At 44.4% G+C, this 15,107-nt stretch overlaps 1 protein-coding gene across 9 annotated transcripts in view; it reads left to right on the top strand.

Moving 5' to 3' along the window:
- Nucleotides 1–15,107, top strand: part of LOC147117531 (WAS/WASL-interacting protein family member 3-like) — a 145,769-nt gene that overhangs the window by 18,982 nt on the left and 111,680 nt on the right. For 3 of the 9 annotated variants that reach the window (XM_085988601.1, XM_085988594.1, XM_085988595.1), the window contains exon 2: nt 6,991–7,082. The exons of the other annotated variants lie outside the window; for them this stretch is intronic. The gene's annotated coding sequence lies outside the window, so the exon portion shown is untranslated. The remainder of the gene's footprint in view (nt 1–6,990; nt 7,083–15,107) is intronic. 9 annotated transcript variants of the gene reach the window in all.

Raw genomic sequence — 15,107 nt, 5'->3', positions numbered from 1 at the left:
TCCATTCACTGGCCTATCACCATCTACTGACTTCTGTTTTGAATATACCCAATGACTGAACCTCCACAACCGTCTGGGGTAGAGAATTCCAAAGATTCACCACCCTCTGAAGAAATTTCTTCTCATCTCAGTCCTGAATGGCCTACCCTTTATCCTGAGGCTGTGGCCCCTGGTTCTAAACTCCCCAGCCAAGGGAAACATTCTCCCAGCATCCACCCTATCAAGCCCTGTAGTAATTTTGTATGCTTCAATGAGATCCCCCCTCATTCTTCTGAATTCAAGAGAATACAGGCCTTATTTACTCAATCTCTTCTCATATGACAGTCCCACCATCCCAGGAATCAATCTCGTGAACCTTCGTTGCACTCCCTCTATGGCAAGTATATCCTTCCTTAGGTAAGGAGACCAAAATTGTACACAGTACTCCAGGTGTGGTCTCACCAAGGCCCTATATAATTGGAGTAAGACTTCTTTACAAGAGGATTTGAGTACAGGGGTAATGAAGGCTAGCATACCAATTGCCTTTCTAATGGCTAGCTGCACCTGCACATTCACTTTATCTGCACTGTGGGGTTTCTGTGATTCTGTGTGACACCCAGGTCCCTTTGAGCGTCTGCATTCCCCAATCTTTCACCATTTAGGAAATTCTCTGCCTTTCTGTTTTTTCTACCAAAGTGGATAACTTCACATTTATCCACATTATATTCCATCTGCCATGTTCTCGCCCACTCACTGAGCTTGTTGAGATCCCCTTGAAGCCTCTTCGCAACTGAAACTGCCACCTAACTTTGTATCATCAGCAAATTTGGAAATGTTACATTTGGTCCCCTCATCCAAATTATTGATATAGCTTGTGAATAGCTGGGGCCCAAGCACTGATCCTTGCAGTACCCCACTAGTCACAGCCTGCCATCTTGAAAAAGACCCGTTTATCCCTACTCTTTTTTTCTTTTCTGTCAACCAATTCTCAATCTATGCTAGTATATTGCCCCCAATTCCATGTGCCCTAATTTTGTTCACCAACCTCTTGTGTGGGACCTTTTATTGAAGGCCTTCTGAAAATCCAGATACACCACATCTACCTGTTCCCCTTTGTTTACTCCACTAGTTATATCCTCAAAGAACCTGCCCCTGCACATTTAGGTTTTTAAATTTTTTTTGCATGGCAAGTTGTTGATAACTGGAGAATCAGAGCATATGGGACCCGAGTGAACAGGACAAGCAACTGTGTATCTCCTTAACCATTCAGATTGAAAGACAAAGAGAAATAAACACAGGAACGATCGTGAAACAAGTGTAAATTAGTGTGGGTGAATTTAATGTTAAATCAGCTACAGAAAGAGAAATAAAGAAAAAGAAAGAGTGGATTAAGAGAGAGAGGGGAAAAAAGAGACAAAAAGGAAGGTTAAAAAATTGTTTAAAAAAATTGACATTTAAAAAATCTCCAACAATTAAAACCTGAAGGAATGAGACTGCACACTTGTAATTAATTTTCAGTGCCAGAGAGGTTGATTGGCGGTAATTAACACCTATCACATTGTTAAAAGGTCACACAACACCAGGTTATAGTCCAACAGCTTGATTTCAAATAAAGCTGTTGGACTATAACCTGGTGTTGTGTGACTTCTTACATTTGTCCAACTCCGGCATCTCCACACCATTGTTAAAAGGGTACTTGCACTGGTAATGACCAGATTTAACTTTCTGTGGCAAGGTTACTTCATATCTACAGCATAATTACAGCAATATCAATCCATTCAATGTATTTCAATGGTGAGGCAGACAGCGAAATGCTGTTTTCATTAAACTAATGGCGGAGTGGCACAACTCGGACAGCAGCTTTTGGGTATTGGCATTTAACCGTGTATCTGCCCCTCACCTGAAGCTGTTGTACCATTTATGCTTAAATAATAGCGAGCACAATTAGCCTCACCTTATTTTGACAGCAAAATCTGTGCTGATATCACAGTAATAGGCATTTTGTTCTTTCTCGCTGTAAAATACCCTATACTGTATGTCAATAAGTTTTGCAACAAATTAACAAGTAATTGTACGAGGTACTGCACACAGTTAAATAATATTTTGGAAGTGTTTCATGTTATAATATGCATCAGTGACTCGCTTCAGGAATTCCTGCTCCTCCTTCCAAACACCAGCCTTGCCTCCTAGACTATCTACTTTTTATTTTCCCAAATATGTTTTAGAACTTTTTTTGTTCCTCCTTTTTCTTCTAGTTTTATCCATTCCCCTTCCTCTTCTCCTGACGCCATTAACTCTTTGCTAGGGTATGGTTTGATGGGCGCTAATATCGTAATCTCGTCCAAGTGGCCATTCTTGTGTAAACAGTGATTGTTAAAAAGACTTGCATTTATATAGCGCCTTTCATGACCATCCGACGTCTCAAAGTGTTTTTGCAGTCAATTAAGTACTTTTTGAAGTGAAGTCACTGTTGTAATGTGGGAAACGCTTTAGCCAATTTGCGCTCAGCAAGTTCCCACAAACAGCAATGTGACAATGACCAGAAAATCTGTTCTTGTTATGTTGGTTGAGGGATAAATATTGGCCAGGTCACCGGGGATAACTCCCTTACTCTTCTTTGAAATAGTGCCATGGGATCTTTTACGTCCACCTGAGAGGGCAAACGGGACCTCGGTTTAATGTCTCATCCGAAAGACGGCACTTCCGACCAGTGCAGTGCTGAGGGAGTGCTGCACTGAGTGTCAACCTAGCTTTATGTGCTCAGATCCCTGGAGTGGGACTTGAACCCACAACCTTCTGATTCAGAGGCAAGTGTGCTACCCACTGAGTCACAGCTGACATGTTGGCAGACTATTCTCCATATGAGGAATCACAGTAAAATCCACCCAACGTTCTACATGCAATTCCAGCAGGAGTTGCTAGATAGTGATCAGAAGTGGAACCTTGCCCGTTTCCTCCTCCCTAAACTAGGGACATTGAGGTTAAATGTTGAGCTGTTACTGGTGGCCTGGCTGAGATCTGTTAACTCAGCATAGGCCAGGATCAAACCAGAGATATTCTTTGCCTGTATGGCTCGACACTTCATTTAGCCAGCTGAACCATTGGGGAAGGGAGGGTCATTGGGGGCAGGGCGGGGGCTCCTAATGTAGTTAAAATTTATTTTTTGACTTTTTTTTTGGATGTCTTCTCTGCCTTGTCTCCATCTCTACTTACCATGCTCTTGTCTGTGACTTAGTGTAGCTAGGTGACATAACCGAAGGTTTCAGTCAATCTTACATTTGAGCTAGATGAGCAAGAATAATATGGGTTGACTAAAGCTCCAAATTTGCTGCCTCTTTCTGTGAAAGATCTCTCTTTGTATTTTTGATTTCCATACTGATTAAGAAAAGTCCTTGAGTGCTCTTGAGGGAAGTGCTTTCCCTCACTCTTTGGACACCCCTTAACATGGGCACCCTCTGTCACACACGCAACATTGAGATGAGAGGACTAGGAATTCCCCCTCTTGCCACCTCCATGGCTGCCCTTGTCCTGCACCTGTTGTAGACACAGGCTCAGGTTTGTCTCTTTGGGGAAGACCCAGAAATCCCAGGGCATTATAAAGGGGGCCGAGATTTGACACAAGATTTTTGCCACCTTTTCCTGTCCGTAGAACTGAACTGAACATTCCCCAGGCACCACAAAGAAGAATATCTGAGCCTGTGCATCCACTCTCCATAGTTGAGGTATGCGACCTAGTAACAAGAAGGAGAAAAATAAAGCATGTGTCCTTCATTTTAGGTCTCTTACTCTAAGGAGAAGGTTGAGAGGAGATTTGATAGAGGTGTTCAAAATCATGAGGGGTCGATTGGCAAAAGAACCAAAGGCGACATGAGGAAAAACTTTTTTACGCAGCAAGTGGTTAGGATCTGGAATGCACTGCCTGAAAGGGTGGTGGAGGCAGACTCAATTGTGGCTTTCAAAAGGGAATTGGATAAGTACCTGAAGGGGGAAAAAAATTGCAGGGTCTGCGGGGAAAGGGCGGGGGAGTGGAACTAGCTGAATTGCTCTTGCAGAGAGCCGGCATGTGCTCGATGGGCCGAATGGCGGCCTCCTGTGCTGTAACCATTCTATGATTCTATTATAAGCCTGCCCACCCACCTTCGATCTTTGAAAACCAAAGGACGATTGACTGATAACTATCATGCACATTTGAATACAACTATCCAGAGGAAAATTTTCCATAAGTACCTATCCACAAACTCAAAATTATCAGGCCCACCAAACATTTGTTATCTAGTTAGAAGGCCCCTTTTGCCTCAACTAACCATGCACAGAAAAAAGTAAGCAGGTAAACCTATCGGCCACTATTTCCAGGAATCTGCCAGTACCCTCTTTGGTTGGCTAACCGAGATCAAGCAATAGTGACCCAGTGATGATGCCTCCATTTGTTTTATTTTTCTCTTCCTGCTGGGGGACAGTGCGAGGGAAAAATTTGGTGGCGCCCCCTTTGGGGCGCTAACTTCGCCGGGATGCTACTTTTAGTGCCTCTCAAAAGTTAGCGCCCATGTGCCGTAAATTCAGTGGTAGTGCCCCAAGCAGGAGGCGGGGCACTACTGGAAGCGCTCCCCCTCCTTCCTGGGGTGCTACCATTGAATGTCGCAGTGCTACATGTAGCGCTGCAGCATTACAGGCCTCCCTCCCCTGATTAAAGGGGAGGGTCCTAGCACAGCGTGCACCGGGGCCCTACTGGACCACCGGGGAGCGGGGTGGTGGGAAAACAGCCCGAGGAGTGCCGGGCTGACTAATCATGGCTGGCACCCTGCATGAAAAAGCGGAAGGGGGCAGGTGCTGGCAGGCAGCCCAAAAAAAATGGCCGCCTGGCACCTGCCCTTTAATTTGCGCCGCCGCGGCTGCAAAAACGCCACCCTGACCCTGTCTGACGTATCCTCCAGCAGTAGGTCAGGGGGCATGGCCGGGGCACTGTGCACGGCGATGACATAATCGCCAGAGGCGCTGTGCCGCGGGGAGCTACCGGCTACCTCCGCTGCTAACCTCCTGTTGAATTTCGCAGGAGGCGTTAGGGGCACTAACTGTAGGCGTAAAGCAACCCAATTTTTCCCCCTGCATCTATTGCCTGCCAACATTCCATCTGACTCAGCTCAAAATAAATCTGTGTATTCATTCTTTAGGGCGCCACACACTAGTGGTCCAGTCCAGCCTAGTGGCACTCTGACACCTAGGGGTCAATTTTCAGTGTGGTGTGCGGGGGGCAAAAATCCCGAATTCGGGGGTCCCGACACCATCCCGCCCAAAATCCGCCTCCGCGTAAGTTTCAAAGGAGGCGGGTACCCGTCCCGCACTGGGACCCGCCGACCCGAGGTGGGAAGGGATTAGTGCCAATTAACTGCCTGTTAACAGGCAGTTTTTAGCCTAATCCCTATTTTGAAGGGTGTCGTGTGGGATTCCCGATGGCTCCAAACCACGCCAGGTTAGAGGAGGCGGGCCGTCGGGTTGGAGGGGTCGAGATGTCGGTGTTCAGGTGAGTGATAGGTGCATGAGTGCAAAGGTAAGTGTGTTTGGTGTGTCTAAAGAAGTTTAAATTACCTGTACTTACCTTAACAGCCTTTCTTCCTCTAGGCTTCAGGTGTCCATCATTCAGCCGGCACAGAAAGCAGAATGGCCGCGAGCCGTCAAAAGTGACAGCTTTCAGTGCCGGTGAGATTTCTAACTGAGTCTGCGTAGAAGGACTCATGTTAGAAGTAAGACTGTCAGTGTTTGACCGCTTCAAACAGCTGTGAAACACTGATATTTCATCTGTCAACACGTCTTGACAGATGAAGTTTCAGTCTGTGACGTCACCTGTTGCCGGGTGGCCCTTAATTGGCCTGCTGAGCCTGCTGGGCGGGGTCAATCGAGGGAAAATCGCGTGGATTGGCCACATCTCGATGGAGGCGGGACTACAACCCGAAAGTTGTAGTCCCGCCTCCTTCCCGACTTCTGAATGAAAATCCAGCCCCTAATATTCACCACTTTGGTTTTCACATGATAAATTGTCTGGTAAACAGCAGTTCAGATTATCTGACGCTAAATAGAAAATAAACATCCTAGTTACTTTGTTACAATGGTAAACTATAAATGTGGTCTGTTATCACCAAACGTTAATCAGTACACATTTTCAGATAAACAATCTTTCCACACATTTTTCTCCAGATAACTGCTCATTACTAAAAGCTTTGCATAAAGAGACCACAAATTAGCTATAATTTACATAATTGCTAAAATATTGATATGTACAATGTAGTTCACTTCTGTTAACAAAATGGACCTAACACAGAGAGCCACATATGCATCAAACCGCAAACACAGTTATATGAATAGAATACATTATTATTTATAATAATGTTAGCTGTGGCTCAGTGGTAGCATTCTTGCCTCTGTCAATAGGTTGTGGGTTCAAGTCCCACTCCAGAAACTTGAGCATAAAAATCTAGGTTGACACTCCAGAACAGTACTGAGGGAATGTTGTATGGTGGGAGGTGCTGTTGTTAAACCAAAGCCCTGTCTGCCCCCTCTGGTGGAAGTAAAAGAACCCATGGCACCATTTTGAAGAAGAGCAAGACAGGTCTTCCTGGTGTCCTGGACAATATTTATCCCTCCACTAACATCACTAAAACAGATTATCTGGTGATTAGCACGTTGCTGTTTGTGGAACCTTGCTGTGTGCAAATTGACTGCTGCATTTTCTACATTACAACAGTAACTACACCTCAAAGATACTTCATTGGCTGAAGAAAGAGGTGTAGTGACATTTCCCTATTAAAATGGAGGAAGGGATTTTATGGTTGTGCATGCAAGTAATTGTTGAGCAGCTATACTTACAATCCCGAGTCAGTGCATTGTGAAGAGTTAATTATACATCTTGGGGTGAAGAGTGTGCTGGTGCCCAATGAAGAAAAGGGAGAGTGGTCAGTGTGTTACCTTGCCTATCTTGGTCAGGTCATTAAACCCTCTGGCATTTGTCTGTCGTCCTAGGGGTGAAAATTTTGGTACACAATGCCAGTGCCAACTCCCTCCGCAGGCCGTCTGTGTCTCCCAAGTTGAATTTCACTGAGGAAGCTTTGCAGGTCAGAAATTGTAGCATGTTCCTCTCTGCCTCTGTGCCATGTTCTTGTGCCTTGTTTTGCTGCCTGTGCCAGCTTCTACTGTGGTAAATATTCCTGAAAAGTGGCATGTGAAATGCAGTCAAGTTGACAGTTAAGTGAGTGAACCAAGCCAAGCACTGTTCCTTATTTGCTTGTTGCTGCAATCTTCAGCCAGAACTGGCTTTTTAAAGGCCGCACTTGAATTTCCACGCACCCCAGCAGATTACTCCCATTTTATAGCATTCACTACTCTGCTGACCCAGGAAATTCTTGTGTAAATAGCTCTCCAGAACATCAGTGGAAAGAACCCTTTTTTTTCCCATTTAGTTTAAAAGCACTGCAACTCACCATGTGGAAATGCAGGGTATTGCTCTAGCAAAGACACAATGAGCCCAATGATCTCCTCCAGTGTTGTAAGCTTCTATGGTTTTACAATAAAGCAGAAAATGATGGAAATATGCATCAGCATCTGAAAAGTGTAGCGAGGTTAACATTTCATGTGTAGACTCTTCATTAGAACTGAGATTATACTTAAAGCATTAATACATCTTTCTTTTAGATGGAATTGCTATGTATTTCATAGGAGCACAGGGACTGGAAATGGTACTACAGTCCACCTGATCAATGTCAAAAATGAATACCCCCTCAATTGTTCACCTGCTTAAATATGTAAAAGAAAAGAAGTACTTGCATTTATATAGCACCTTTTCATGATCTCAGGATGTCCCAAAGTGCTTTACAATCAATGAAGTACTTGTGAAGTGTAGTCACTGTTGTAATGTAAGAAATACAGCAGCCAATTTGCACACCGCAAGCTCCCACAAACAGCAATGTGATAATGACGAGAAAATCTGGGGGGTTTTTGGTGATGTAAATTGAAAGATAAATATTGGCCCAGGACACTGGGGATAACTATCCTGCTCTTCTTCGAAATAGTGCCATGGGATCTTTTATGTCCACCTGAGAGAGCAGATGGGGCCTCGGTTTAATGTCTCATCTGAAAGACGGCTCCCCGTGCCGCATTCCTTCAGTCCTGCACTGGAGTGTCGGCCTACATTTTTGTGTTCAAGTCTCTGGAGTGGGACTTGAACCTACAACCTACTCCAACTAATGAGGTGCTACAACTGAGCCACGGCTGACACATGAGCAAAGCTTAGTGATGTTAACCCTAATGCAGTATTAATGAGTCCCCCTTTCCATCTGTGCATAGAGATTTTAGAGGTGCCATTAAACATGGGTACCTGAAAAAACAGGAGTAAGAGGCTACAACTGCAAGGGACACAGACTTGAGCCTATCTGGTGCACAACTGGACTAGCCATCCATTACCAGATTTGGGTGGACCAGATCAAGCTCCATCATTCCTCTGCCAAAACTTTAGGATCATCTTTGACACCAAAGATAACTTCCAGCTCCCTTTCTCCATTATCAGAAGTCCTCTTATGCTCTCTGCCCTGCCCTTCCACCCTTGTATCTAACATGCAAGGATCTCATGTACTCTTCGTCACCAAGGTAGAGACCATCCATTCAGCTGCATCGGCCACGTCACATTGCCCACCAAGCCAAAGCTCCACTCAGGCCCTCACGGCCTAGCCTTGAACTCCCCTATCTGACTTTCTTCCCCTTTTTCCCTCATACCCTCTCTGAGCTCATGTCATTCACAAGACTTACCTTCCTGCTCCTTGACTCGGGTGTCCACTAAAATGCTGATCATCCAGCTTCACTTCCTGGCCTCCATTCTAGCAGACATTATAACTGATTCTCTTTCCTCCGGCACTGCTCCATATCCTTTCAAAACCACCATCACCAACTATATTCAAAAAGCCACCCTTAGCCCATCTGTCCCTTGAAGACTACCTATCGCCCCAACATCCCTTTCCTCTCCCATATCCTTGAACGTGTTGCCTTCCAAATCTGTGCTTATCGCTCTCTGATTTTCCTGTTTGAATCTTTTCAATCAAGTTTCTGACCCTCCCACAGTGCTGAAACAGCCTGAACCAAAGCTACAAATGACAGTCTCAGAGACTATAATGAATTATCCCTCCTCATCCTCCTTGACCCTTCTGCAGCCTTTCACCACGCTATCCACTTGCATGTCTCCACTCGCTCAGTTCCACACTAAGCTATCCAATTGTAGCCAGAGCATTTACATTTTTTATTATTTATTCATTTACGGGTTGTGGGCATTGCTGGCAAAGCCAGCATTTATTGCCCATCCCTAATTTCATTTGAGAAGATGGTGGTGAGCTGCTGTCTTGAACCGCTGCAGTCCATGTGGTGAAGGTACTCCCACAGTGTTGTTCGTAGGGAGCTCCAGGATTTTGACCTAGCGACGATGAAGGAACGGTGATATATTTTCAAGTCCGGATGATGTGTTACTTGGAGGGGAATTTGGAGGTGGTGGTGTTTCCATGCATGTGCTGCCCTGATGTCCTTGCGGTAGAGGTTGTGTTTGAGAGGTGCTGTCAAAGAAGCCTTGGCGAGTTGCTGCATTGCATCTTGTAGCTGGTACATACTGCAGCCATGGTGTGCCAATGGTGGAGGGAATGAATTTTTAAGGTGGTGGATAGGGTGCCGCAAGGTGCTGGTGGTGGAAATGCTTTGGTTAGTCAGGAGGTGAGTCACTTGTAGCAGAATACCCAGCCTCTGATCTGCTCTTGTACACAATGGTGATTCCAAGGATATTGATGGTGGGGGATTCGACGATGGTAATGCTGTTGAATGTCAAGGGGAGGTGTGCAGATTCTCGCTTGTTGGCGATGTTCATTGCCTAGCACTTGTATGGCACAATTGTTACTTGCCACTTATCAGCCCAAGCCTGAATGCTGTCCAGGGCTTGCTGCATACAGGCATGGCCTGCTTCATTATCTGAGGAGCAGCGATTGGAATTGAACACTGTGCAATCACTTGATGAAGCAGTTGAAGATGGTTGGACACTGTAATGATCAGTAACATGTCATTCTAGAATGGTACACTAGGTGGAGTTGTATGTTTAGTAGTGGGCTACCCACAAGCCAGTAATCAAGATGGATGACTGTACACTAGTCCACATGGCTGAATAAATGACTAGCTCAAGCTAGCTGTTCATAATGAAAACGTCTATTTATTTATGAACATAACATGGTACCAGGATTGGTAATATCTGCTGAATATTGTGAAACGCGACATGGAGAATTTGAAGCCACCGGAAGGTTTGAAACTCACGGGGAATGTCGACTGCAATTGGCGGACTTTCAAACAACAATTCGAACTCTACGTTGCCGCCATCGGGTTCGGTACGATGCCAGACGCAAGGAAAATAGCGTTACTGCTCATGGTTGCAGGCCCGCAGGCGATAGAGGTATTTAATACATTTGTATTTGATCAAGAGGAGGATAGAGAAAAAATGGACGATGTGCTAAAGAAGTTTGATACACATTGTTCTCCCAAAAAGAACGAGACCTATGAGAGGTACGTGTTCCGTTCACGGACACAGCAGCAAAATGCAACTTTTGATAGCTTTGTGAGCGATCTGAAACTGAAAGTACAGACATGTAATTTCTCTGAACTGAAATCATCCATGATTCGTGACCAGATTGTGTTTGGTATTCATGATAAAAAGGTCAGGGAACGTTTGTTGAGAGAAACTGAACTAACATTGGAGAAAGCTGTGAAAATATGCCATGCCAGTGAGCTAGCTCAACAGCACGCAGACTTTCGGTGAAATTAATAATAATGCGACTAGTAAGTGATAGTGCTACTGTCGGTGCTGTGTCCTACAAGGGGAAGAAACGTGGGCAGAACAGAAATGCAAAGCAATCGGAGGATGGAACTTTTAATTGTAAACGCTGTGGTTACCAGCACCAGTCAAGACAATGCCCAGCATTTGGCAAAATGTGCACAAAATGTAATGGAAAGAATCACTTTGTTCTTACTTTTGAAAAGCATTGTTTGGCAAAGAAAGGGCAACAAGTCAATGTGATTGAGGACACTGATTTAAGTGAGACATTTTTTGTAGGAATGGTGTCATGTGACAATATAGAAAAGGATACAGAAAATGTGCAACCCTCCGGAATGGACAATGCTGAACATAAAGTTAATGCAGTAAAAGAGGACAAATGGATAATGTCACTGCAGGTAAATGGAGCAATAGTTACATTGAAACTAGACACTGGGGCAAAAGCAAGCTTAATCAGTATGAGTGACATTAACAATATGAAAGAAAAGCCCAAAATACAGAAAGTCAGTACTACTGAAGAACTATAATAGACAGAAAATAGATAGCTTAGGTGTAAGCACACTTAAAGTGACAGTCAAAGACAAAGTGCATCATCTCATGTTTTCTGTTGTGGCTGAAGGACTTGATTCACTACTAGGTGACAAAGCTTGTGAGGACTTAGAACTGGTCAAGAGAGTCTACCGTATAAACTGTGCCATAAGCAGACCAGATGACTCAGTGGATTCTGTAGTGAGTAATTTCCAGGATGTGTTCAAAGGATTTGGAGTTCTACCATTCACTTACAAGATCCAGCTAAAGGAGGATGCTCCGCCAGTGGTACATGCTCCACGGAGCGTTCCAGCACCCCTGCGTGACCGGCTCAAGAAAGAACTGGACAGAATGACCACACTAGGAGTCATCAGGAAAGTCGAAGAGCCAACAGACTGGGTTAACTCCATGGTATGTGTAAAGAAAAAGAACAATGATCTAAGAGTATGCATGGATCCAAAGGACTTAAATGCAAACATAAAACGTGAACACTACCAGATTCCCAAGCGAGAAGAAATCACCAGTGAAATGTCAGGTGCCAGATACTTCACAAAGCTCGATGCCTCAAGGATTTTGGCAACTAAAACTGGATGAAGAGAGCACCAAATACTGTACCTTCAACACACCATTTGGCAGGTATTGTTTCCTCAGAATGCCTTTCGGGATAATATCTGCATCTGAAATCTTTCATAGAGCATTGGAACACATAATTGAAGGTCTGGAAGGAGTTCGGGTCTATGTTGATGACATCATCATCTGTGACTCCACACTGAAAGAACACAATGAGAGACTGACTAAAGTGCTACAGAGCATACGCCGGAATGGACTGAAGCTCAACAAAGCCAAGTGTCAGTTTGGCATCCAGGAAGTCACTTTCCTAGGAGATAATCTATCTGGTAAAGGAATAGAGCCAGATATAGAAAAAGTAAACGCCATACTCAACATGCCCCGACCCACTGACAAAAAAGGAGTGCTACGCATCATGGGGATGATAAACTTCATTGGAAAGTTCATTCCTAACTTGTCAGCCAAGACAGCCTGTCTGCGAGACCTGCTACATAAAACAAATGAGTTCGCATGGACAGAAAGACGTGAACAAGAATGGATAAACCTCAAAACAGTGCTGACAACCACACCTGTACTCACCTTCTTTGACCCAACAAAGAGAATCAAAGTGTCAACGGATGCATCAAAAGATGGCCTAGGCGCGGTCTTGCTACAAGCAGAGGGTGAAGATTGGAAGCCTGTTGCCTATGCCTCCAGGTCTATGACTGATTCTGAGTGCCGATATGCCCAGATTGAAAAGGAATGTCTAGGCTTGGTAGTTGGACTAGAAAAGTTCCATGGCTACATATATGGACTTCCCACCTTCACAGTTGAGACAGACCACTGCCCACTGGTTGCCATCATTTAAAATGAAAAAAAAAAACCTGAATGTCTCCATGAAGAAGCTGCAAAGATATGACTTTGAACTGATCTACACACCAGGCAAACACATAGTGTTACCAGATGCACTATCCCGAGCACCCACAATGAGTCATGTGAGCTCTACTGAGGAAGACGTGGATGTTCATGTGAGTATGGTCACTGCTACGCTGCCCGTGTCAGACACAAAATCAAAGCAAATAGCAGAAGAAACAGTAAAAGATAGTGTTACAAACAGTAATAGAGAACATTCATCATGGTTGGCCTAAAGGTTCCTGTCCAAAGTACTATCGCATCAGTTCAGAGTTAAGTGTCGCAAGTGGAATATTACTAAAACAGAACAGAATAGTCATTCCACAGGCTCTATGTCAAGACATGCTCAAAAGGATTCACCGAGGGACACCTCGGAATTGAAAAATGCAAAAGGAGAGCAAGAGACTGTTTGTTTGTTTATTGGCGTGGCATAAATAAGGACATTGAGAACATGATAGGCATATGTGAGACATGTCAAACACCAAAACAAACAAGCAAAGGAACCAATGATAGTAGCTGACTTGCCAACAGCACCATGGCAAAAGGTTGGTATGGACCTTTTTCATTTGAATGGTAAAGACTATCTAATAGTGATTGACTGACTACTATTCTAACTATCCTGAGATGGCGCTGCTCTCAAGCACATCAGCAAGCAGTGTCATAATGCATGTTAAATCCATCTTCGCCAGACATGGAATTCCCAGGATTGCCATTAGCGACAATGGTCCGTGCTTCAACTGTAAGGAGTGGCAACAGTTTGCAGCACATTATGACTTTCAACACATCACATCCAGTCCTCTGTATGCTCCGTCGAATGGTAAGGCAGAGAAAGGTGTTCAAGTTCTCAAACAGCTACTGAAGAAAGCAACAGAAAGCAAGTCTGATCCTTATCTCGCCCTGCTGAGCTACCGAGCCTCACCTTTAGACTGTGGTTCTTCACCTGCTGAACTCCTAATGGGTCGCAAGTTGCGCACCACGCTACCCTGCTGTGCAAAAGAAAAGCAGAGTAAGGACCTGAGACAGAGACTTCAACTGTTACAGCTGAAACAGAAATCACACTATGACAAGTCATCCAAAACTCTGAAACCATTGACAAGGGATGATGTCAGGATTGAGGATCCAGATGCATGGAACAGGAAAGCTACAGTTCTTGAGGAAGTAGGACCAAGGTCATACACTGTTAGAACTGAGGAAGGACAGATTCTCGGGAGGAACCGCCGTTCCCTCCTGAAAACGCACGAAACTATCCCACGAGCAAATCGATGACAATGCCGCAACTGAATCTTGTCACTCGCCACCAGAACAATCTAACACAAACACACATACAGGCTCTCATGAAAACACATCAGACCTACCTGTGCTGAGAAGATCCACACGTGAAGTAAAAAAGCCTGATAGACTTAATCTTTGAGTATAAAGAAAAGTATAATAAAAGAATGAAAAGCTTAGAGTTCATAAAGTAAAGCTTTGAAAATGTGTTGACTGTTGTGAAGATGTTTATGTCGTTATGATTGATTGATATTGATTTTGTTTAACCTCTAAGGAAGGGGGATGTAATGATCAGTAACATGTCATTCTAGAATGGTATACTAGGTGGAGCTGTATGTTTAGTAGTGGGCTACCCACAAGGCAGTAGTCAAGATGGATGCCTGTACACTAGTCCACATGGCTGAATAAATGACTAGCTCAAGCTAGCTGTTCATAATGAAAACGTCTATTTATTTATGAAATAACAGACACTTCCCGAGGAACTCCTGCAGCGATGTCCTGGGGCTGAGATGATTCTCCTCTTACAACCACAATCATCATCCTTTCTGCTAGGAACATACGAATTGGGAGCAGGAGTAGGCCACTCAGCCCTTCGAGCCTGCTCTGCCATTCAATAAGATCATGGCTGATCTGATTACTCCACATTCCCGCCTACCCCCGATAACTCTTCACCCCCTTGCTTACCAAGAATCTATCTACCTCTGCCTTAAAAATATTCAAAGACTCTGCTTCCACCGCCCTCCTGAGGAAGAGAGTAACAAAGACTCACGACCCTCTGAGGAAAAAGTTTCTCCTCATCTCTGTCTTAAATGGGCGACCCCTTATTTTTAAACTGTGGCCCCCTAGTTCTAGATTCTCCCACAAGAGGAAACATCCTCTCCACTTCTACCCTGTCCAGACCCCTTAGGATCTTGTATGTTTCAATCAAGTCACCTCTTCTAAACTCCAGCGGATACAAGCCTAGCCTGTCCATCCTTTCCTCATAAGACAACCTGCCCATTCCAGGTATTAGTCTAGTAAACCTTCTCTGAACTGC

This window comes from Somniosus microcephalus, chromosome 5, assembly GCF_052327205.1.
Source record: "Somniosus microcephalus isolate GS21.2 chromosome 5, FLI_Smic_1.0, whole genome shotgun sequence".
Lineage (NCBI taxonomy): Eukaryota > Metazoa > Chordata > Chondrichthyes > Squaliformes > Somniosidae > Somniosus > Somniosus microcephalus.
This window is presented reverse-complemented; position numbering and strand designations above follow the sequence as displayed.